General features: G+C 44.8%; 1 pseudogene; it reads left to right on the forward strand.

The window, feature by feature from the left end:
• Nucleotides 1-292: 292 nt before the first annotated feature.
• Nucleotides 293-26,846, forward strand: part of LOC111957284 (protein jagged-1b-like) — a 60,121-nt pseudogene continuing 33,567 nt past the window's right edge.

Below are 26,846 nucleotides of genomic sequence, written 5' to 3' on the forward strand. Positions count from 1 at the left end.
CTTTTCATACAAGGGTAATTAAAACAGTATCATTTTAATCAATACCTACCTACTCCTTTGTTTAATTTCTCTGTGAGATGGTGAGAGACGGAAAGGAGAGGACAGGCATTTCAGCAACGATGGGAACCCATGGGAACCGTCCAGGGGTGCAAGCGCACAGACCGCGTGCACATAAAAAGAGAAGACGGATATCCCCTGCCCGAGGACACACCCTCCTCGCCCCCCCCCCCCCCCCCCCCCCTCCAACACGCGCACACCACACACACACCACACGCCTCTCGTCACTGGCTGGCATCCTTTTTCGCCGAGTTCTTTCCCACAGCCGATACGCACGAGCCTTGCCCGGGACCTGGGCGATTCGGATCCGTAGCCCTGAGCGAAGTGAAAGCCTACGGAAAGAGTGAGGACGCAGTATGCAGTGGATAACAAGAGGAGTAGAGTCTGGACTGGAAGGAGTAGGGAGATTCTACTTCATTTGGCTATCAATTTGAGTCCTTTGCGCAAAGAGGGAAAGGGTGTATCTGTATGTGTTTAGTTTAAAAGGGCGAGTGCGTTGCGCAGAGGGAGAGTGTAATTGGGATGAGAGCTCAAGYCAGGGAGCCAGCAGGTCTGACATTCAAAGCCTCTTAACGGCAGGTGGAGGGAAGATCGACCTGGTGGAGTGAGTGTTTTTTCTTCTTCTGTGGAAAGACCTACTCTGGATACCGCACCAAGAGAGGGAGAAGCCGGGGAGAGTGGTCGAGGAGGGGCGGGCAGACAGGAGGAACTCCCCAAGGGGAACAATACAAGTAAGGCAATAATGCTTTCTCTCAAGCCTAGTACGAAACGATGAACTGACGCTTAAAGACAGCTGAGAAAGGGATATTATAGAGAAGAGGGGATACTGCGTCGTTTTTTTGTCCTCGATCCTGTGACGTTGAGATGGAGAGAGAAAGAGCGCACGGACGAAAGCCGGTTGATTGCAGCAGCGGAGGTGCGAGGAGCAGCGCCAGGACGGAGATGAGGAGAGATCGGCGCTGGAGACAGCAGTGGACCGTGATTTGTCTCGTCGCCCTCGCTCTGCAACCGCAGGTAAGCCGCACCGATTAAGCGCTATTTTTGGCCGTTGTTTAAACCTGCCCTGACTTTTACAGTCGGTGTTTTCTTCCCACATAGTCAATAATTTTGCACACATTCTACTTCCCTGTTTCTCTTGTCAATATGTCTACCATTGCTTCTAATGGCGCGGTGCCCACCTGTTGTTGTGCGTCTTAATTGTCTGGTCATCCACTTGTTGCTCCATGGGCGTGTCCTTTCTTCTATAGGCTACATGATCAAACCTTCACCAAGCATGACCTTTCAGTACACCAATGTTTGTTATTGGGATTCTAAGACTATTACACTGCAATTGATTTGTTTTCCTGTTGAAGAATATGCTAGAAGACCCATTCACGAAGTCCATTGTTTGAACCAGAACTGCAGAGGGAAATGTTCTGAACACAGTCTCCTGTGGGCTCTAATGGTGTAAAAATACATCCTTCATGGGAAATAACAAGCCAAATGTTATGGTGTCTGTGGATGGAGTAAGGCTGTCTTCTATGTGTTTACTACTACAGTACACGCACAAGTCAACCTTGTGAACATTATGAACATGATCACAAGGGGAAAGGGGATTCACGGGAATTGTTGGTCAGTCTGTCCCTGTGTGTGTGTGTGTCTGTGTGTGTGTGTGTGTGTGTTGCATGGGTGCGCTTGTAATGTGTGTGTGTGTGTGTGTTTATTCACGTGTCTTACAGTCAGTGCCTCCCTTCCTTTCTTCACATAAATGTAGTCCATCCTCTCTCTACAGTATGTAAAAGCTCTGCAGACGACCAGGAATAGTCCAACATTGTATACATCAAAATCAAGTCAAATTTTATTGGCCACATACACGTGTTGACCCGTTCGTCTGGTCTTGTCAGGTCTTACCAGCGTCTTATTAAATTATTGCATCTGAGCTTCTCCTTTCATTTTTCAAGTGTTCTACGCCGCTAGCCAGCACCTCGCCCAAATAGGTGTGCATTTCTTTCGCCTCCACATACACGTGTTTAGCAGATGTTATTGTGGGTGTAGCGAAATGCGTGTGTTTTTAGCTCCAACAGTGCAGTAATATCTAAAAAGTAATATCTAACAATTTCACAACAATACACACACATCTAAGTAAAATAATGGAATTTAGAATACATAAATATATGGACGAGCAATGTCAGAGCGGCATAGACTAAGACACAGTAGAATAGAATACAGTATATACATATGAGATGAGTAATGCAAAATATGTAAACATTATTAAAGTGACTAGTGTTTAATTTATTAAAGTGGCCAGTGATTTCAAGCCTATGTATATAGGCAGCTGCCTCTAATGTGCTAGTGACGGCTATTTAACAGTCTGATGGCCTTGAGATAGAAGCTGGTCACAGCTTTGATGCACCTGTATTGACCTCGCCTTCTGGATGATAGCGGGGTGCAGGCAGTGGCTCGAGTGGTCCTTGATGATCTTTTTGGCCTTCCTGTGACATCGGGTGCTGAAGGTGTCCTGGAGGGCAGGTAGTTTGCCCCCGGTGATGCGTTGGGCAGACTACACCACCTGCTGGAGAGCCCTGTGGTTGCGGGAGGTGCAGTTGCCATACCAGCTGGTGATACCGCCCAACAGGATGCTCTCAATTGTGCATCTGTAAAAGTTTATGAGGGTTTTAGGTGCCAAGACAAATTTCTTCAGCTCCCTGCTGTTGAAGAGGCGCCGTTGCGCCTTCTTCACCACACTGTCTGTGTGGGTGAACCATTTCAGTTTGTCACTGATGTGTACGCTGAGGAACTACCTTATAGGCTACCTTATAATTGTAATAACTATGTAATAATGAGTTTGATTCAAAAATACCACACTCAAACCACTATGACCACATAGAAAACCAATTCACATTCAGTCAAATTGGACATAGGCCTGTCACATTCAAGTTCAAGTTCACACAGACCAAGAGGGAAAGCCTGGAGGTAGAGCGCTGGCTGAATGTGTTCTCTACTCTTCCCCTCCCAGACACACCCCCAGGCTATGGTTGTTGGCCTAAAAGGGCCCCCCACTGGCGGAGTGACACAGCCCTCAGTGCAGGGGCAAGATCAGGACGTTCTGTGTGTGTATGTGTGTGTGTCTGTGTGTGTGTGCATTTATGTGAAATGAGAAGCGTGTGTGTGTGTGTGTGTGTGTGTGTGTGTGGTGTGTGTGGTGTGTGTGTGTGTGTGGTGTGTGTGTGTGTGTGTGTGTGCGTGCGTGCGTGCGTGCGTGCGTTGGTGCGTGCGTGCGTTGCGTGCGTGCGTGCGTGTGGTGTGTGTACTGGACTGGGGTGTGTGGACTGGGGTGTGTGTGTTGGGCCAGCGGCCACAGCCGTGTAGCACTGGGGCATGTGAATGTACAGAAATATCCACATGGATCTCTGCACCCAGCTCTGAAGCTCTTCACTAATATAACACTCCCTTCCCCTACTGCAGTACGATGCAGACCTTTCTACTGTGCTGTGAGACATTTATAATGTAGGATTAGCACAGGAGAGTTGATATACTGCATCCATTTCAGCATTGAAGATACTATAACATGTAACAGTAGAGGTCTGGGGATGTGTCAAATTCAGTGCAATGCAGATAAGAGCATTCAAGATGATATATTCATGTTGTTTGATACAGTTTATAATGTTGTCCTGATATTACTCTGTTATTACAGAACAGTCAAGATAGTGCCATTTTTAACAGTATTAAAAGGTAAGTGTTTAAAGCCTCTTAAACCCCCTATTTGATTTTTTGTTTTATTCAATTCAGTCTGGTATGAGAACGGTAGCCCCTATCTGCAAAATCAGGGTGTCTGCGGAAAGCTGAGTATGTTGGCTATTGATCTGTGCCTTAAAATCTTTGGTGTGACTTACTACCATATATGGGCATACAAATGTATAAGGGCAGGCCGAGCCAAAGACCTAATTTAAAGATGGCTGTTACCTACATTCGGGTTAGCTTTGTGAAGCATATACGAAATAAAGACCTAATACGTTGATTCACACCGGAAGACTCCACAGATCATGAGGATGTCTTATTTGTCTACCTGTGACCTACCGTTTTTGATCACCATCCCCGAGAGTACATTTATTTATTTTACTCAACGTTTTCACCAAACAGCCATCCTTTTATACGGTAAGCTTCCATTTGGTCTGTGCTTGAGCTATAGCTACAAAGGTGGTATGACATTAATCCTTAGGTTGGTAGGAACAAATCTAGCCTGTTTCCAATGTTACCTGATGATGTGTGACTTAATGGCAACGAATATCGAACATCGACCGAGTGACTATATCTTTGCGCATGAAAAATATGATGAAAAGACTTGGATATCCCCTGTATGTCCACCGACACCGCCACAATGTTTGAGAGAGGTTGGTGTTGTAGAAATGTAGTTTTTTATAGTGAACAATAACTTTTTTAGGCATATCCAGTGCGTGCACAAACAGTGTAATTACCACATTTGGAGACTTTGGAGAGGTTGAAAGGACACTTGAATGTACCCCGGATACCTCATAACACCACAATGTTTGAGTGAGGTTGATATGGTAGAAATTGTGTTTTTATACTGATCAAATAGCATTTAGGGATTGCAAATATGTGATAGCACTGGAATTATCTCATTTACAGACATATGCCACTTTGGAGAGGTTTAGGGACACTTGGAAACGTCCCGTGTCCACACCTGACACCCCTTACTAAAACATCTGTCCATTTCTAGTTGTTAGGTCGATCAATCCCATTTTTTTTCTCTGATATTGCTCACATTTTGTGGAAGCCGTCTGATGTGCATCCAGCCCTGGGCATCAATAATTCACTTAAAGCTTGTCAATGAAAGATTACTTTAAAATGAAGGGGAAAAAACGGTTATTTTGTGTGTGCTTGATCTTGTGTATTCTGAACTATGTAACTATTATCTATCTTCTGATCATTTCCTCATCTCCCAGATGTCTTCTTAAAAATACGTTTTGGCACGTCAGAATCATGTAATTACACATGAATAGCAGTCACTTTTGGGTATGTCTATTTAGGCGGAAGTCTACATTTTGCCATTACATCTAAGAGGTTTTAACAATAGTGTTAGTCAGTGTACAATCCAACCGGGTTCATCCAGGGTCAGGTTGTGGTCCTGGTCTCACCTTGTTTTTGGGTTCATTGGGGACTTAATTACCACAGCTCTCCATGGTGATGCTCGAGGCTGAGCGCTTGGAGCGGTCAGATGGAGCGCTGAAACCCAGGTATGCCCGGAATGGCTGAGAGAGGGGGGGAAAGAAGAGAGGAAGAAAGGATGATGCAGAGTGATGAGTGGGCCTGTATCTCCACAGGCTGTTTGATGTAGGAGAGTTTAGCATCTTAGCCCAGGTACAGGGGCAGGTGAGGGACAGAATACCACAGCACAATGGGCTGACTTACCAGCTATTCTTCTTACTGGCTTTAGTCAGGTTGTCAAGACTATTACACCGTTATTCGTTATTGCATAACTTCATTGTGTGTGACGTGTGTGTGTGTGACGTGTGTGTATGTGACATGTGTTTGATGTGTGTGGTTTGTGCTTTATTAGTGGTTAGAAATCCTAACCATTATTTCCTTGCTATATAACACACCAACATACACAAACACACACCTGTCCCTCTGGGGGGCTTGTTAGCTCTACCAGCTTGTCTGTCCCCATCTGCAACCAGCTGAGAAGAATATGCTTTATAGGCTCTGGGAAAAGAGAGAGGGAGAGACAGAGAAYGAGAGAGACAGAGAGAGGGAGAAAGAGGGAGAAAGAGAAATGAAAAGAAGAATTGCAGAGAAGAAGAGCTGGTACAGAGAGAAAGAGAGAGGGCAAGAGTTACAGCTTGTTCCCAGATAGAGGAGGAAGGGAGGAGGAGGACAGAGAAACCGGGGCCAGGTTCCCAGTGTCTGAGTCCCACTGGGGAGAGAGGGAGAGAAAAGAAGGGAGGGGTACTGATACAGGAGAAGAAAGAAAGGAAGGCGCTAGATGGAGAGGTGTAGGAAGTGCATGACACAGGGGAGGGGAGAGGTGAAAGAGGAAGATAAAGAGAGCGAGGGAGGGAGGAGGGTAAATAAGCTAGGAGGGAAAGATGGAGACAGATAGAGGGAGATAAATGGACAGATATGGAGAGAGAGAGAGAGAGAGAGAGAGAGAGATTGCTGGAGTGGGGGCGTGTCTCTCCATTGGGATGAAGGGATTAGATTTTTCTTCCGCTGTGGGGAGGAAGGGGTGTGAATCAATGTTGTTTTTCCTTTCTCAATCACCCTCTCTTTATCTACCACTTAGAATAGGATGACGGTAGTCTGGTAACCTTAATGAAGCAGACGATACAGAGAGAGAGAGAGGGACAGGGAGAGAGAGAGAGAACGAGAGAGGGAATGCTATCCATATATTTCCATTGCTGGAAAGCACTGGGATGAAATGCGATACTCCACCCATTGATCAGGTGTATTCATCACATTCATTAATGTTTTTTCAACAAATATGACATCGGGAACCATATGTTTTTGTTCCCGTAGATTCACCCTCTCTTTGGGTGGTGTATATGATTCTCTGTGTGTGTGTGTGTCTGTGTGTGTGTGTGTGTGTGAGTTATACCTCATCCTAACTCTCCTGTCTCCCTCTCTCTCCAGGCTGTGTGTGCAGTGGGGATGTTTGAGCTGCAGATCCGTCACTTCCAGAACCCCCAAGGTGTGCTGCAGAGTGGGGAGTGCTGTGACCTCCAGGCCACCGGGGGGCAGCGCTGCTCTCTCAGGGACCAGTGTGACACCTTCTTCAAGGCCTGCCTCAAGGAGTACCAGGCCCGGGTCGTCCCCACCGGAGCCTGCACCTTCGGGGTGGGCAGCACCACCGTCCTGGGAGGCAACACCCAGTCCCTCCGTCATCGAGGTCACGACGGAGGAGGGGGAGGAGGAGGAGGAGGGGATGTCACTACAGGACACATTGTCATTCCCTTCAAATACGCCTGGCCGGTGAGTACAGAAGTGTAGCTACAATGTGGTTACCATGGTAACACGTCGTGGTTCAAGTAGGCAAACACTCACAGAGACCTGCGACAGTGTTGACACTAGCTCTTAGCATTCAGTCAAGAGGCTTTGCTACTATTTGCACAAACTAGTAGCAGTTTTCTACTTGTCTAAACACGGGCATTGGGTGCGATGCTGAGGTGATGCTCTTTCTCCCTCCTCTCTCTCCTCTCTCCTCTCTCCCTCATTCTCTCCCTGTCTCTCTTTATCCATCCCTTCTCTCTCTCTCCTCCTTAACTCTTCCCTGTTGCGTTTTTGCGCCGTTAAAGTCCCTGATATCGCTCCTCTCTGTCTGACTTCGTGTATCGACTTGCCTGTGTCTGTATCAGATATGGAGTCCAGGCTGGGGGCTACGACTCGTGCATTCATTAAAGAGCCTATTAATCGCACATTAGACCCATCGATAATCCAATTCTCTCTCTCTCGTCTTCCGTCCCCCATAAGGAGGACCCAAACAATACAGGAAGAGGGGAAAATAGAAACAGCAAATAAAATGAAAGAGGAATTTGAGGTTGAGTGGAGGGCTTGAGGGGGGATAGAAAAGCCCCCTGACTAAAGACTGTCCAAGTCTGTTGGTTCTGGCTCACATAGGTTTGTATATTGCTGCTGCTCACAAATATGTTGTTCTTTTTGACTGTTACTAAGCCCTGAGATGTTCGCTAGGGGGGTGAGAGGGGGGGGTGGGAGGTTTGGAAGGGGACTGGAAAGACATCTGGAGGGGGGTGAAAGCTTTTAGCTGGTGGTAGAGAGGGACACTAATGTTCTCAACGAGCAGTTCACCCCCCCCCCCATTTCCATCCTTTCATTCCCTCCTTCCATCCCTTCATCCACGCCCATTAGAAGTAGTTTCCTGTTTTTTTTACTAGAATCAATGTCTGTTTGCCCGAGTCGTTTCAGGGCAAGAGCCACAGCGAGTATCCCTTTTAAATGACTTGGCACACTCAGGACGACTGATCCACATTGTCTTCCTTCCTGAGACGGGAGCGTTTGTTCATTTCAACGTTCGATGTCTCAATGCGAGCGGCCTATATTTGATTAAGGTCTGGAATGCTTCGTTTCGGACCTCCTCCGTGAGGTTGAATGGTTATTCATAATGAAAGTATTATAATAATGGGGAGCGAGAGCTGACGGTATGGTTGTAATTATATTCATATTGCCTAGTAATAATGTTTTTAATATTGTGCAAAGCCCTGGTGGAGATTTAGAGGCGGACTGGGAATAAGGCTGGTCATGCTCACCAGCTGGTCTGGTGTTGGAGCGCACAGGTCTGTGTCCTGGCTTCAAGCATCTGGAACACACACATGCGCGCTCACGCACGCACGCACGCACGCATCACTTCCGCGTTTATCCGCCTCCCGTTAATCGGTATCAGTCCATTCGCCTGTGGAAGTGGGTCTTTATACACTGTCGGTGTCAGTGACTCTCCTCCATGTCGGGGAGGCGTGTGAGTGGCAGGTATGAGTGTGAGAAAATTCTCCCCAGCAGAAAGTCTTGTCTGGATCAGTTTCAGGACCAGGCCGTGGGGCGGGCTGGGCTGCAGGGGAGAGGATAGGGACACCCCGAGGCAGGCCAGAATTTCTATGGGGATAGCTGCGGCTGAAAGACTCACATTATCTGGCCATCTCTGGGAGGTAGGGGAGAGGCCGGGGGGGGAGACGGGGGGGGGGGTGTAGGGGGCTCAGGCAGTATTCTGATCCCTCTGCCCCAGGTGAGGGGATGAACAGGTGAGCACAGTCATTATGAGGAAAGGTGAGCTCCCTTTATCTCCCGCCCTCGCTCTTTCTCTCCACTCATCTATTCAGGGAAATGCGTGTGTGTGTGTGTGTGTTTGTGTTTGTGTGCGCACATGTGTCTCCCAGCCCCTCACTGTCTAATCATATGGACTGAAGTATTTGGCTGCAGTTTGACTCCCAAGTCCAGGGACAGCTAGAGGCCTGGTCTGGGACGTTTTAGCGAAGGCGTTTCCGTTCAGATATAAAATATCAAAGCATTTCAGAACCGTGAGGTCGTCCCTCAAGTCGCACGGTCTGCTGTTGTTTCCAATCTGATATCTGATTGGCGGAAGAGGGGGGGGAGGGGGCTGTGGGGTTTGTCTTTTTGTTGTTGTCTATGTGGCAGAGGAAACTTACACTGTTTCTGAATGAATGGAAGGAGTGAATAGGTGGTACACCAGAAGGAGTTGCCAGGTAGCTCTTAGACAAAGGTGCATTATAATCTCTCTAAAGTCTTGTTCCTCTCAAATGTATTTTGATTTGTATTTAAACCTTTATTTAACTAGGCAAGTCAGTTAAGAATCATGACTCTAGATCTGCTGTGCCTGACTTGAGCTTCCGGGCTCCCGTTGACCATCAATGTTACAGTATGATTTACACTGAACTGTTTAAGTGTCCTGCTCTGCTTTCTACTCCAACAACTTTTCCCATCGTACTGTTGTTGCCTTGGGCTAGCTTTAGAGGAAGGGTTTGGGCTTAGTCTTTTGTTAAGAGTCCTGTGACAAATGACTTTGTGACAGGCACTAAACAAACACCATTAAAAAGAACGGAAAGGGCTGTGGTCCCCCATCTCTTGATCTTAGGTCAATCTTAGGCCAATCATTCATAATCCTGACCTCAAGTGTTAAAGCCCCTAAATCTGATTCCAGGTCAGGTTCACTGCCAGCGGGAGAGAGCTCTCAACTGGCGGGACTCACGTTCAGCTGACTGTGTGCGTGCGTGCGTGCGTGCGTGTATGTGTGTGTGGTGTGTGTGTGTGTTTCGGTAACCATATCATCTGTAATAATACTTTTTTTTTTCACTCTCTCTCTTTCTTTTCTTTCGTCCTTCGCTTCCACCACTTGCCTTATTTGTTCATGAAGGTTACTTAAAAAGACATGCTCGTACAGTATTGTGTTGCATGTTCGGGTTGTAGAGTGAAAAACCTTCCGTGCCGCACATACTGTTTACAAGACTAACCTCGTGAATGTGGACCAGTCTTGTGAGGGCTGTAGCACCAGGGAACCGTCAGCAGTCAAAGGTCAGAGTTGAAATATGTCTCATAATTCCCAAACTAGGGTTCTCAGGGTTGTCACTAGATGACCACGCTAGAATGGACAAAAGAGGCATGTTTCCACAGAACTGTTGAGGAAGGACCACTATTTGTTAACTAAGGGTTCGCGAGAGTTAGTGGTTAAAACGTCGAAATATATCAAACAAAAAATGGCCCTGCTGTCAAACACGCAAAGTAGAGGAATTACGCACATGACATTCAGCCAGTACTCTACTGTGTTCTAGATTGGTTCTGATACGCTCGGACGCACACACACACACACACACACCGTGGGTTTACCTGTGCATTGGCGTTGTGTGGGTAGTCAGGCTGACCCAGTCACCAAGGGGTTATGAGAGGAGAGAGGAGGACAGAGAGCTCAGTTAGAACGTTCTTTCATTTGGGTCGCTCCCTCTTTCACTCGCTTTTCTCTACTCCTCCTTTGTGCTTTCCTCTCCTTTGTCCGTCGCTGACTCTCCCATACACGCTCACCTGTGGGCTGACATTGGACACACACACACACACACACACACACACACACACACACACACACACACACACACACACACACACACACACACACACCACACACAACCAACCCAACACCACACAAAACACACACACACACACACACACACACACACACACACACACACACCACACACCACACACACACACACACACACACACACACACACACACAATCCTCTCTCGCCCTCTCATACTCCTCTACGGTATATGCTTCTTATAGCCACACAGCACAGGAGCGCAGGCACAAATCGACTGACATGCATGCTGTCAATTAGCACCCATCTCACACAGTGTATCATGACACACAAAGAAAGTGGATTCCGTCAGGGATTGAGCCTTATGTTTTTTAGAGATAAGTGTTAATAACCTGGAGGACACAAGTCTCTCTGGAGGCAGCCTTTAATGGTTTCATTTGTGTGCAAATGGATTGAAACGGGAGTTTCTATATTAGGAGTGGAAAGCAGATTTACACAATCACCTTGGGGTTCCTGGAGGGACTGTGTGTGCCGTTGTGCGTGCGTTCATCTGAGTATGCTGTGTTTGAAGAAGTGCGTGGGCCACACAGCTTTGTAAGTAGTGAGCAGGTTGTAAATACAGAAGTCTATTGACTCCTCACCCAGCTCCCTCTAGCACCCCCCCATTTTTCTGTTTCTCTACCTTACTACTCTATCCTCCATCCCCTGTGTCCACCCCTCCGAAGTCACTCATCTGTCAACACTCCACACACATCTCTCTCTCTCTCTCTCTCTCTCTCTCTCTCTCTTCTCTCTCTCTCTCTCTCTCTCTCTCTCTCTCTCTCTCTCTCTCTCTCTCTCTCTCTCTCTCTCGTCTCTCTCTCTCTCTCTCTCTCTCTCTCTCTCTCTCTCTCTCTCTCTCTCTCTCTCTCTCTCTCTCTCTGTCTCCCTCTCCCTCTTCTCTGTCTCTCTCTCTCTCTCCTACTCTTTCTGTCTCTCTCCTACTCTCTCTCTCTCTCTCTGTTCTTTATCCCCATGTAAACCCATTCCTTTCATTGTTACTGCCCTCGCTCTCACTTCTGTCCCTCTGGTGATGTTAAATCACATACAGTGAGCTCCAAAAGTAATGGCACAGTGAAAAATGTTTTGTTGTGTTGGCTCTGTACTCCAGCATATTCATTTGAAGTGATACAATGACTACGATAGTCCTGAATGAATCGTGAGAACTGATGAGTGAGAGAGTTACGGACGCACAAATTTCATACCCATAAGACATACTAACATCTCACCATTACAACAACAGGGGAGGTTAGCATTTTTGGGGGGSTATGACATTTGTGTTTCTGTTACATTCTCACTCATCATTAATCACGATTCATTCATGACTATCCGTAATCATGTTAGCATCCACATGAAGTGTTTAGAAACATATTCTATTCTTATTTACAAAAAAAGTAACTCCAAAAGGTCACAATACATTATTTTCTAAAACACTTCCAAAACTAATTTTGTAGAGTCACAAACTTGATGTAATCATTGCGTGCTAGGAATATGGGACCAAATACGAAACATTTGACTACTTTAATACACATATAAGTGAATTTGTCCCATTACTTTTGGTCCCCTAAATGGGTGGACTATATCCAAAAAGTGTTGTAAGTTCACCCGATATGGATGAAAAAACCTTCAAATTAAAGCTGGCAATCTGCCCTTTAACCTAACCTCAAAGCTATTGTATCATTTCAAATCCAAAATCCAAAGTGCTAGAGTACAGAACCAAAAACAGCAAAACAAAAGTCACTGTCCCAATACTTTTGGAGCTCACTGTATCTTCTTTTGCGGTGGGAATTAGATGTAGCAGGGAACAATAGTCACACTATTAACAGTTTCCCTGGGGGTATCCTGTTCAGGGACACAGCGAGTGCAACGTAGTGAATTGGATAAACCCCTAGGTCCCAATTGTAGTTCCCTGTCCTTTCTATGTCATCTTCCAAGTCCCTTTCCTTCTTTTTAATCTCTCTATGGCGTCTTGGAAGCCACAGTCTCCAACTTTGGTATTTGGTATTTTATTAGGATCCCCATTAGCTGTTGCAAAAGCAGTAACTACTCTTCCTGGGGTCCACACAAAACAGGAAACGTAATACAGAATGACATAATACAGAACATCATTAGACAAGAACAGCTCAAGGACAGAACTACATACCTTTTTTAAAAAGGAGCACGTGGCCCACATATCAATGCATACACACAAACTATCTAGGTCAAAAAGGGGAGAGGCGTTGTACTGTGAGGTGTTGCTTTAACTGTTTTTTCTTAAACCAGGTTTGCTGTTTATTTGAGCAATGTGAGTTTGAAGGAAGTTCCATGCAATAAGGGCTCTATATAATACTGTATGCTTTCTTGAATTTGTTCTGGATTTGGGGACTATGAAAAGACCCCTGGTGGCATGTCTGGTGGGATAAGTGTGTGTGTCTGTCACGATCGTCGCAAGAAGCGGACCAAAGCGCAGCGTGGTTTGAATACATTCTTCTATATTTAATGAAGAACACWTAAACAAAAACAACAAAACGAATAAGACGAACGTGACCGCTATATAAACACTGTGCTAACATGCAACATAACATAGACAATAACCCAGAACCCACAATACAAAACAGGCTACCTAAATATGGTTCCCAATCAGAGACAACGCAAAACACCTGTCTCTGATTGAGAACCATATCAGGCCAAACACATAGAAATAGACAACATAGAAATACAAACATAGACTGCCCACCCCAACTCACGCCCTGACCATACCAAACAAAAGACAAAACAAAGGAACTAAGGTCAGAACGTGACAGTGTCAGAGCTGTGTGTAAGTTCACTATGCAAACTATTTGGGATTTTCAACACTTTGTTTCTTATAAAAAAGAAGTGATGCAGTCAGTCTCTCATCAACTCTTAGCCAAGAGAGACTGTCAGGCGTAGTATTTATATTAGCCCTCTGATTACAATGAAGAGCAAGACGTGCCGCTCTGTTCTGGGCCAGCTGCACCTTAACTAGGTCCTTCCTTGCAGCACTGGACCACACGACTGGACAATAATCAAGATTAGACAAAACTAGAGCCTGCAGGACTTGCTTTTTGGAGTGTGGTATCAAAAAAGCAGAGCATCTCTTTATTACGGCCAGACCTCTCCCTATCTTTGCAACCACAGAATCTATATGTTTTGACCATGACAGTTTACAATCTAAGGTGACGCCAAGTAATTTAGTCTCCTCAACTTGTTCAACAGCCTCACCATTCATTACCAGATTCAGCTGAGGTCTAGCACTTAAGGAATGAATTGTACCAAATACAATGCTCTTAGTTTTAGAGAGGTTCAGGACCAGTTTATTACTGGCCACACAATCCACAACAGACTGCAACGCTTTGTTAAGGGTTTCAGTGACTTCATTAGCTGTGGTTGTGTAACGATTGTCGTCGGGAGAAGGAGAAGAGGACCAAGGTGCAGCGTGGTAAGTATTCATAAATATGTTTATTTAATAAATATGAACACTAACAAAACAACAACACAACAAACGAACAGTTCTGAAAGGTGACGACAAACACTAAACAGAAAATAATCAYCCACAACTCAAAGTGGGAAAACAGGCTACCTAAATATGGTTCTCAATCAGAGACAACGATAGACAGCTGCCTCTGATTGAGAACCACACACGGCCAAACACAAACAAATAGACAACATAGAACACCAGACATAGAATGCCCACCCAAACTCACGCCCTGACCAACCAAAATAGAGACATAAAAAGGATCTCTACGGTCAGGGCGTGACAGGTTGCTGATGTGTATATGGTTGAATCATCCGCATACATGGACACACATGCTTTGTTTAATGCCAGTGGCAGGTCATTGGTAAAAATAGAAAAGAGTAGAGGGCATAGAGAGCTGCCCTGCGGTACACCCCACTTTACATGTTTGACATTAGAGAAGCTTCCATTAAACGAAACCCTTTGAGTTCTATTAGGTAGATAGCTCTGAATCCACAATATGGCAGAGGTTGAAAAGCCATAGCACTTAAGTTTTTTCAACAACAGGTTATGGTCAATAATATCAAAGGCTGCACTGAAATCTAACAGTACAGCTCCCACAATCTTCTTATTATCAATTTCTCTCAACCATTCATCAGTMATTTGTGTCAGTGCAGTACATGTTGAGTTCCCTTCTCTATAAGCATGCTGAAAGTCTGTTGTTAATTTGTTTACAGAGAAATAGCATTGTATTTGGTCAAACACAATTTCTCCCAACAGTTTGTTAAGAGCTGGCAGAAAGCTTATAGGTCTGCTGTTAGAACCAGTAAAAGCCGCTTTACCACTCTTGGGGAGTGGAATTACTTTGTCTTCCCTCCAGGCCTGAGGACAAAGACTTTCCTCTAGGCTAAGATTAAAGATATGACAGATAGGAGTGACTATAGAGTCAGCTACCATCCTCAGTAGCTTTCCATCTAAGTTGTCAATGCCAGGATGTTTGTGGATGATCTTGTTCCTGTAGTGTTTGTAAACACCCYGATCGTTAACAATAATTTTTCCACCTCTCCCACACTAACTTTACAAAATTCAAAACTTGCACTGCTTTTCTATCATTCTCAGTTTTTTTATACATGAATATAATTGCTCAATGTTTGTCGTGGGCATTTCCTGTCTAAGTTTGCCCACTTTGCCAATGAAATAATCATTAAAATAATTCCCAACATCAAATGGTTTTGTGATGAATAAGCCATCTGATTTGATGAAATTTGAAGTTTAATTTGTCTTTCTGCCCCTAATTTCATTTAAAGTACTCCAAAGTTTTTTTCCATCATTCTTTATATCATTGATCTTGGCTTCGTAATAACGTTTGTTTTTCTTTTTGGTGAGTTTAGTCACATCATTTCTCAATTTGCAGTAAGTAAGCCAGTCAGATGTGCAGCCAGACTTATTAGCCACTCCTTTTGCCCCATCTCTTTCAACCATACAGTTTTTCAATTCCTCATCAATCCATGGAGCCTTAACAGTTCTAACAGTCAGTTTCTTAAAAGGTGCATGTTTATCAATAATTGGAAGAAGCAATTTCATAAATTCATCAAGTCCAGCGTCTGGATGCTCCTCATTAATCATATCAGACCAACAAATATTTTTAACATCATCCACATAAGAGTCGCAGCAAAATCTTTTGTATGATCTCTTATACACTATTTTAGGTCCAGCTCCTGGAACTTTGTCTTTCCTGGATATAGCCACTATATTGTGATCACTGCATCCAATGGGTACAGATACAGCTTTAGAACAAAGTTCTACAGTATTRGTAAAAATATGATCAATACATGTGGATGATCTTGTTCCTGTAGTGTTTGTAAACATCCTGGTAGGTTGATTAATAACCTGAACCAGATTACAGGCACTGGTTACAGTAAAAGCTTCTTCTTGAGCGGACAGCTTGATGAAAACCAGTCAATGTTCAGGTCCCCAAGAAAGTAGACCTCTCTGTTTACATCACATACACTATCAAGCATTTCACACGTACTACTCATTATTAACACACGAACACTGCTCTCATTCTGTTCTGCTGTCGGTCTGTGGGTGATTGACTCACCAACCTGACATCTCATCTCTGGGAAAAGAGAGTGTGTACCTGTCTGGGGTGTGTACTTGCGAGTAGTTGTCTATATTTTTGGGATGAACAGATTTTTTCTCTCCACAACCTTGAATCCAATTTACTGAGAAAGTAGAAACTGGAGAACTTTTGAAAGCCCATCCAATGACCACACACACACGCACACACACACACACACAGCAGCAACACCACACACACACACACACACAACACACACACACACACACACACACACACACACACACACACACACACAACACACACACCCATCCCCATACTTACTTTCTCAGCTCGCCGTGCCTCACACTGGCTGCTAAATATCACACAAGTGTGGATTTTTAGCAGCCAGTGACCAGACAAGGTAATTTCCTGCGGAAGCCGGAGGGGGCGTCTCGCTGTGGGCCGGGGAGGCGAGGCGAGGGGCACACGATGGGGAGATGAGGGGAGAGAGAGGGGGAGTCAGGGAGAGAACATGCCATGCCGCGAGGGCTCTGTTGTTTCAGAGCGTTTGAAGTAGCCTGGAATCACATACCTTTGTCAAGCCAATTAACCTGCTAAGAATGTTACTCAAAGACAGAGAGAGAGGAGGAGGGGTGGAATGGGGGGATGAAGAGTCTCATACTAATCTTTTCCTGAATGAAAGAAAAACAAAAAGATGGAAAGCATAAAGGAACAGAGAGGCGTAATTATATGGACAGGGTCACGATGCCCCCCCACCCCCCTCTCTATATATATACAGTTGAAGTCAGAAGTTTACATGCACTTAGGTTGGACCCAAGGATGAACCAGACTTGGCTGATTTCTTTAGATTTTCCCATGATGTCAAGCTAAGAGGCACTGAGTTTGAAGTTAGGCCTTGAAATACATCCACAGGTACACCTCCAATTGACACAAATGATGTCAACTAGCCTATCAGAAGCTTCTAAAGCCATGACGTCATTTTCTGGAATTTTCCAAGCTGTTTAAAGGCACAGTCAACTTAGTGAATGTACACTTCTGACCCACTGGAATTGTGATACAGTGAATTATAAATGAAATAATCTGTCTGTAAACAATTGTTGGAAAAATTACTTGTCTCATGCACAAAGTTTATGTCCTAACCGACTTGCCAAAACTATAGTTTGTTAACAAGAAATTTGTGGAGTGGTTGAAAAATTAGTTTTAATGACTCCAACCTAAGTGTATGTAAACTTCTGACTTCAACTGTATACACTACCGTTCAAAAGTTTGGGGTCACTTAGAAATGTCTTTGTTTTTTWAAARAAAAGCTACATTTTTGTCCATTAAAACTTCTTAGAGTGGAGATCCCGCTAGCGGGATCAAATTCGACAACATCCGGTGAAATCGGAGCGCGCCAAATTCAAATACAAAATCATAAYATTAAACATTCATGAAAATACAAGTGTCATACATGATTCTTTAGCTTAGAATCTTGGTAATCGAACTGCGATGTCAGATTTCAAAAAGGCTTTACGGCGAAAGCATAGCATTCGATTGTCTGAGGACATCGCCTCACATTAGCAAACCAGCACAGGCGTCACGAAATAACAAATAGCGACAAAATAAATCACTTACTTTTGAAGATCTTCCTCTGTATGCAATCCCAAGGGTCCCAGCTACACAATGAATGGTCGTTTTGTTCGATAAAGTCCATCTTTATATCCCAAGAACGCTGTGTAGTTGGCGCCATTGAATTCAATAATCCAGTCCTTCAACATGCATACAAAGGATTCCAAAAAGTTACCAGCAAAGTTCGTCCAAACGAGTCAAATGATGTTTTTTATTAATCCTCAGGTTGTCTAATATCTAAATAAACGATAATATTTCAGACGGAGATTACTATGCTCAATAGCAAAGGAAAAGAAAGAAGAGCGCCCATGGTTACACGCACAAAAAGACAACTTTTGCCCTGGCGCTCAACTTGGAACGACTACAAATACTTCTTMATTTAAAAAAAAAAACAAGCCTAAAACCTTGTATAAAGACTTTTGGCATCTACCCGAAACCATAGGTACTGCAATCTGGGAGGCGGTAATTAGATCTTTCAATAGCATTGCATCGGAAGTCATTCTGAGCTCCAAAAAAAATCTCTACGGGTCGATTTTCCTCGGGTTTTCACCTGCTATACCAGTTCTGTTATACTCACAGACATTATTTTAACAGTTTTAGAGACTTCAGAGTGTTTTCCATCCAACTCTACCAATTATATGCATATCCTAGCTTCTGGGCCTGAGTAGCAGGCAGTTTACTTTGGGCACGTCAGACTGGAGGACATTCAGGAAACTAGCCTTACTCGCAGAGAGGTTAAAATAACATCAATTTGATCAGAAATACAGTGTAGACATTGCTAATGTTGTACTTGACTATTGTAGCTGGAAACGGCAGATTTTTTWATGGAATATCTACATAGGCGTGCAAAGGCCCATTATCAGCAACCATCAGTCCTGTGTTCCAATGGCACGTTGTGTTAGCTATTCCAAGTTTATAATTTTAAAAGGCTAATTGATCATTAGAAAACCCTTTTGCAATTATGTTAGCACAGCTGAAAACTGTTRTGCTCATTAAAGAAGCAATACAACTGGCCTTCTTTAAACTTGTTGAGTACCTGGAGCATCAGCATTTGTGGGTTCGATTACACGCTCAAAATGGCCAGAAACAAAGAGCTTTCTTCTGAAACTCGTCAGACTATTCTTGTTCTGAGAAATTAAGGCTATTCCATGCGAGAAATTGCCAAGAAACTGAAGATCTCGTACAACGCTGTGTACTACTCCCTTCACAGAACAACGCAAACTGGCTCTAACCAGAATAGAAAGAGGAGTGGGAGGCCCCGGTGCACAACTGAGCAAGAGGATAAGTACATTAGCGTGTCTAGTTTGAGAAACAGATGCCTCACATGTCCTCAACTGGCAGCTTCATTACATAGTACCCACAAAACACCATTCTCAACGTCAACAGTGAAGAGGCAACTCCGGGATACTGGCCTTCTAGGCTGAGTTGCAAAGAAAAAGCCAAATCTCAGACTGGCCAATAAAAAGAAAAGATTAAGATGGGCAAAGGAACACAGACACTGGACAGAGGAAGATTGGAAAAAAGTGTTATGGACAGACACATCTAAGTTTGAGTTGTTCGGATCACAAAGAAGAACATTCGTGAGATGCAGAAAAAATTAAAAGATGCTGCAGGAGTGCTTGACGCCATCTGTCAAGCATGGTGGAGGCAATGTGATGGTCTGGGGTGCTTTGGTGGTGGTAAAGTGGGAGATTTGTACAGGGTAAAAGCGATCTTAAAGAAGGAAGGCTATCACTCCATTTTGCAACTCCATGCCATACCCTGTGGACAGCGCTTAATTAGAGCCAATTTCCTCCTACAACAGGACAATGACCCAAAGCACAGCTCCAGCTTTGCAATAACTATTTAGGGAAGAAGCAGTCAGCTGGTATTCTGTCTATAATGGAGTGGCCAGCACAGTCACCCGATCTCAACCCTTTTGAGCTGTTGTGGGAGCAGCTTGACCGTATGGTACATAAGAAGAGCCCATAAAGCCAATCCAACTTGTGGAAGGTGCTTCAGGAAGCATGGGGTGAAATCTCTTCAGATTACCTCAAAAAATTGACAACTAGAATGCCAAAGGTCTGCAAGGCTGTAATTGCTGAAAATGGAGGATTCTTTGACGAAAGCAAAGTTTGAAGGACACAATTATTATTTCAATTAGAAATCATTGTTTATAACCATGTCAGCATCTTGACTATATTTCCTATTCATTTTGCAACTCATTTCATGTATGTTTTCATGGAAAACAAGGACATTTCTAAGTGACCCCAAACKTTTGAAACGCAGTGTATATGTATTGCTGCTCTCTTTGTATTTTTCTCTCTGTATGTGTCTCCTCCAATTCCATCCATCCTCTGTTTGAGAGACAGATAACAATGTGTAAAGAAAGAGGTAGTGCGAGAGAAGTCACAAAGAGAGGCATTTAATTTTTTTACCATTTTTATTTAACCTTTATTTAACCAGGTAGGCTAGTTGAGAACAAGTTCTCATTTACAACTGTGACCTGGCCAAGATAAAGCAAAGCATTTCGACACATACAGCAACACCGAGTTACACATGGAATAAACAAACATATAATAATTCAGTAGAAAAAATCCAATTACAGTGTGTGCAAATGAGGTAAGATAAAGGAGGTAAGGCAATAAATAGGCCATGGTGGCGAAGTAATTACAATATAGCAATTAAACACTGGAGTAATAGATGTGCAGAAGATGAATGTGCAAGTAGAGATACTGGGGTGCAAAGGAGCAAGATAAATAAATAAATACACTGAACTCAATTTGTTGAGTAGAGTGTTGGAGGCTATTTTGTAAATGACATCGCCGAAATTGAGGATCGGTAGGATGGTCAGTTTTCCGAGGGTATGTTTGGCAGCATGAGTGAAGGTGTCACAACTTCTAACGAAGTCGGTTCCTCTCCTTGTTCGGGCGGTGTTCGGCGGTTGACGACACTAGTCTTCTAGCCATCGCCGATCCATTTTTCATTTGTTTTGTCTTGTTTTCACACACACCTGGTTTCAATTCCCTAATTCCATGTTGTATATTTTCCCTCTGTTTTCCCCATGTCCTTGTCGGGAATTGTTTATTTGTAAGTACTCGTGCTATGTGTTACTGGTGCGCTACGGGTTTTGTACCCATGTGTTTGTTGTTTTGTATGCCGTTAGTTTTATATATTAACCTGCTCCGGCTATTCACCAAGTTCTGCTCTCCTGCGTTTGACTTCCCTGCCAACAGATACGCACCCCTTACAGAAGGATGCTTTGTTGCAAAATAGGAAGCCAATTCTAGATTTAATTTTGGATTGGAAATGCTTAATGTGAGTCTGGAAGGAGAGTTTACAGTCTTACCAGTTGGCTGTAAACTCGTAGTTTATTTGTAGTTGTAGTTGTCCACATATTCTAAGTCAGAACAGGGCAGGTCTGGGCAGTGATCGGTTAAAGAGCATGCATTTCGTTTTACTTGCATTTAAGAGCAGTTGGAGGCCACGGAAGGAGAGTTGTATGGCATTGAAGCTCGTCTGGAGGTTAGTTAACACAGTGTCCAAAGAAGGGCCAGAAGTATACAGAATGGTGTCGTCTGCGTAGAGGTGGATCAGAGAATCACCAGCAGCAAGAGCGACATCATTGATGTATACAGAGAAGAGAGTCGGCCCGAGAATTGAACCCTGTGGCACCCCCATAGAGACTGCCAGAGGTCCAGACAACAGGCCCTCCGATTTGACACACTGAACTCTATCAGAGAAGTAGTTGGTGAACCAGGCGAGGCAGTCATTTGAGAAACCAAGGCTTTTGAGTCTGCCGATAAGAATGTGGTGATTAACTGAGTCGAAAGCCTTGGCCAGGTCGATAAATACGGCTGCACAGTATTGTCTCTTATCAATGGCGGTTATGATATCGTTTAAGACCTTGAGCGTGGCTGAGGTGCACCCATGACCAGCTCTGAAACCAGATTGCATAGCGGAGAAGGTATAGTGGGATTTGAAATGGTCGGTAATCTGTTTGTTAACTTGGCTTTCGAAGACCTTAGAACGGCAGGGTAGGATAGATATAGGTCTGTAGCAGTTTGGGTCTAGAGTGTCTCCCCCTTTGAAGAGGGGGATGACCACGGCAGCTTTCCAATCTTTGGTAATCTCAGACGATACGAAAGAGAGGTTGAACAGGCTAGTTATAGGGGTTGCAACAATTTTGGCAGATAATTTTAGAAAGAGAGGGTCCAGATTGTCTAGCCCGGCTGATTTGTAGGGGTCCAGATTTTGCAGCTCTTTCAGAACATCGGCTATCTGGATTTGGGTGAAGGAGAAATGGGRGAGGCTTGGGCGAGTTGCTGTGGGGGCTGCAGGGCTGTTGACCGGGGTAGGGGTAGCCAGATGGAAAGCATGGCCAGCCGTAGAACAATGCTTATTGAAACTCTCAGTTATAGTGGATTTATCTGTGGTGACAGTGTTTCCTAGCCTCAGTGCAGTGGGCAGCTGGGAGGAGGTGCTCTTATTCTCCATGGACTTTACAGTGTCCCAGAACTTTTTTGAGTTTGTGCTACAGGATGCACATTTCTGTTTGAAAAAGCTAGCCTTAGCTTTCCTAACTGCCTGTGTATATCGGTTCCTAACTYCCCTGAAAAGTTGCGTATCTCGGTACGTAATGAGGAAGAGAAGAGATAGAGGGAGAAGGAACAGGTAGAGTAAGAGAGCAATAGATGTGCTTGTAATAGAGGGAGAGGGATGTCCCTTTCCACACACCCGGCATAGATTTCTTTCCTCTGTTATTGTAAGGCTTGATCAAGTATTATGATGTTGATAGCACTAATATGGTTCTTCCCTGAGCCCTCTTCCTCTAGTTGTAAATGAGAACTTGTTCTCTACTGGCCTACCTGGTTAAATAAAGGTGAAATATATATATATTTTTTAAACATACATAATCTGTGTCTCAATTGTCTCAAGGCTTAAAAATCCTTTTTGAACCGGTCTCCTCCCCTTCATATACACTGATTTGAAGTGACATCAATAAGGGGTCATAGCTTTCAGCTGGATTCACCTGGTCAGTCTATGTCATGGAAAGAGCAGGTGTTCTTAATGTTTTGTACACTCAGTGTTGGTTCTCTCTCTTATAGAAATGGTCGGAGTAGAACTCATTCTAATTCTATGCTCTAAATTATTTAGAAAGCAGCCAGTGTTCCGGAGTGTTCCTGTATCAGTCATTATAAATGCCTATCAAAGCTGTGCCAGAATCAATTCCCCAGGATGTACTCTCATTGGCGAATCCATATTCTTACTACTATTTAACATAACCCCTTCTATTCATGTACCTGTAGTAAATTCACACTAGCGGGCGGGTAGGTCTGTCTTGGAAAGGTAAAACTGTCTGTGTCTCAAATGGCACCCTATTTTCCATATGTAGTGCACTACTTTTGACCAGGGCCCATAGGGTGTAGTGCACTATATAAGGAATAGGGTGCCATTTGGGATGGACACACTGTTGCTGTGATTCCATTCGGGTGTTGCTGGTGTGGTGCAAGCCATCGTATCCAGCTTCAAGCACCGCTGTCATGACAACACTGTTACTGAGGCGACGTGTGTGTGTGTGTGTGTATGTGTATGTGTGTCTATAATTACAGTTGGGCTATTGATACTTCAGGAGAGTGGTGCCATCTGTATGAGAGAGGGGTTTTGATGGTAATGGGCCTGGTAGCAGAATGATTGGTGTGCTGCTCATGTAGAATGTAGAAAATGCGGTGATGGAGAGAGGTAGAGGGAGAGAGAGAGAGAGAGAGAGAGAGAGAGAGAGAGAGAGAGAGAGAGAGAGAGAGAGAGAGAGAGAGAGAGAGAGAGAGAGAGAGAGAATACTGTTATAGTCGATAGTTTGACTATCATATTTCTCATGTGCACTTTTGTATGTTTGTGCGCGGTGTGCGTGTGTGTGTGTGTGTGTGTGTGTGTGTGTGTGTGTGTGTGTGTTGTGTGTGTGTGTGTGTGTGTGTGTGTGTGTGGTGTGTGTGGAAGGGAAATTCCTCTCTCAGGGCTGGGAGTCCTTCCTGTCGTAGAGCTGTGTTTGTACAGCCTGGCTCAGCCGGGATATCCTTCCCTGCCCATGTCTGAGAGAGAGGTGGGGAGTGACTGGAGGGGGGTGTCATGGTGCCCATCATAAATGGAGTGAGAGGAATTAAAGAGACAACAGAGAGAGAGAGAAAGGAAGAGAGAATGAACATCAGGGAGAAATGGAGAGAGAGGGGCACACCTGGCTCCATGAGCTTTGAGGAAAAGGAATGTGGAGGGGTAGGATTGTGGGCACTAATGGGGATCTGTCTGGGCATAGTTAACTTAGGCCTTCTTTTATTTATGGTAGACTGGATGGGAAGGGAGGGAGAAACAATCAGACAGTTTCCAGCGATTTATGTCTGTTTAATTTCCTTGTTGTTATTGCGTCTTGTTTTGGGAACTCCCTCTCGTTCTCTCTCCATGCTAACACAGCCTGTTAAGAAGAGTGGTCAACGAGGGCATAGCATGAGAGCCGTGGAACTGTGGAGCTGTGGTATGTCCAAATGGAAAAAGGCCCCATCCTCCCTCCAGTCCACAGCAACATCAACCCCAGACTTGTTGTGGATGGAGAGGTTACGAGGGGTAACATTTGTAAAATGTTTCCAGAACAGTGGTTTTAAGAGAAGATGAAATGCATGACAGTTTTGCAAGAGATGATAGACATTCCATGGATGTTTTCTGGGGGAAATAGTGGGGTTATGAAAGCCTAGTCCTCTTGAACGAATCATCTTACATTTTAAAGTGTTTCAATGTTTTTTTTACAGCCTCTCAACTCACTGCCGTGACACACTTTGAGCCCTCCCCTCAGCTTTAGACGACACACACACACACACGCACACACACACACGCTCACACACACGCCCACACACAGTGAACAATGAAATGACACACACAAACGCACTGTGGTAGTCCATGCACACACACCAGACAACACTGTACTCCCACACACACTCCCACAACGACATTGCACCCTGACAAACACACACACCATGCTCTCAGACATAAACAACACACACGTCACTCCCCGGCTCTGTCATCCCTTCTGCTATTATTGTCCCAAATAGCTCAAATATCACAATGTTGTTGTTTTGGTGACTAAAGGTAGAAATATCCCTGCATTATTGTCATTGTCGCTGATATCATCAGTGACCCTGTGTCTCATTACTGTTGTTTACACACGTAGGCACGGACACGCACACGCACACACTGTGTACTCAGTCAGGCCTGTTTTTTTTCCCTTAGCGACCTTAGCAACGTATCTGTGTATTTATAACCTGACTTGTAAGAGAGCGAGTGGAACCAGACTGCTGTGGTGGAACTGCAAGGTTGAGTGACAAGGAGAAGAAGAACGGCGGGGGGGGCCTGAACGTACTTCATTTGACTCTATGTAAACTAAAAACCACATATCCTGAGACTGCATTCATTGTAGCTGGGGATTTTAACAAGGCCAATCTGAAAACAAGACTCCCTAAATTCTATCAGCATATCGATTGTGCAACCAGGGCTGGTAAAATCCTGGATCATTGTTATTCTAACTTCCGCGACGCATATAAGGCCCTCCCCCGCCCTCCCTTCGGAAAAGCTGACCACGACTCCATTTTGTTGCTTCCAGCCTATAGACAGAACCTAAAACAGGAAGCTCCCGCGCTCAGGTCTGTTCAACGCTGGTCCGACCAATCTGATTCCACACTTCAAGATTGCTTCGATCACGTGGACGGATATGTTCTGCATTGCGTCAAACAACAACATTGACGAATACGCTGATTCGGTGAGCGAGTTTATTAGCAAGTGCATCGGCGATGTCGTACCCACAGCAACTATTAAAACATTCCAGAACCAGAAACCGTGGATTGATGGCAGCATTCGCACGGAACTGAAAACGTGAACCACTGCTTTTAATCAGGGCAAGGTGACCGGAAACATGACCGAATACAAACAGTGTAGCTATTCCCTCCGCAAGGCAATCAAACAAGCTAAGCGTCAGTATAGAGACAAAGTAGAGTCGCAATTCAACGGCTCAGACACAAGAGGTATGTGGCAGGGTCTACAGTCAATCACGGATTACAAAAAGAAAACCAGCCCCGTCGCGGACCAGGATGTCTTGCTCCCAGACAGACTAAACAACTTCTATTTGCCCGCTTTGAGGACAATACAGTGCTCGTACTGCACGGCCCGCTACCAAAACCTGCGTACTCTCCTTCACTGCAGCCAACGTGAGTAAAACATTTAAACGTGTTAACCCTCGCAAGGCTGCAGCCCAGACGGCATCCCCAGCCGCTTCTCAGAGCATGGCAGACCAGCTGGCTGGTGTGTTTACGGACATATTCAACCAATCCTTATCCCAGTCGCTGCCCACATGCTTCAAGAGGGCCACTATTGTTCCTGTTCCAAAGAAAGCTAAGGTAACTGTGCTAAATGACTACCGCCCCGTAGCACTCACTTCCGTCATCATGAAGTGCTTTGAGAGACTAGTCAAGGACCATATCACCTCCACCCTACCTGACACCCTAGACCACTCCAATTTGCCTACGCCCAATAGGTCCACAGACGACGCAATCGCAACCACACTGCACACTGCCCCTAACCCATCTGGACTCTGTGTCTCGACCCGCCCTGTGAACTGGGTACTGGACTTCTCTGACGGGCCGCCCCCAGGTGGTGAGGGTAGGTAAAACAATCTCCACTCCACTTCGCTGATCCTCAACACTGGGCCCCACAAGGGTGCGTTCTGAGCCCTCTCCTGTACTCCCTGTTCACCCACGACTGCGTGGCCATGCACGCCTCCAACTCAATCATCAAGTTTGCAGACGACACTACAGTGGTAGGCTTGATTACCAACAACGACGAGAACGGCCTACAGGGAGGAGGTGAGGGCCCTCGGAGTATGGTGTCAGGAAAATGACCTCACACTCACGTCAACAAAACGAAGGAGATGATCGTGGACTTCAGGAAACAGCAGAGGGAGCACCCCCCTATCCACATCGATGGGACCGTAGTGGAGAGGGTAGTAAGTCTTAAGTTCCTCGGCGTACACATCACG

Source organism: Salvelinus sp. IW2-2015, linkage group LG4p (assembly GCF_002910315.2).
Source record: "Salvelinus sp. IW2-2015 linkage group LG4p, ASM291031v2, whole genome shotgun sequence".
NCBI lineage: Eukaryota > Metazoa > Chordata > Actinopteri > Salmoniformes > Salmonidae > Salvelinus > Salvelinus sp. IW2-2015.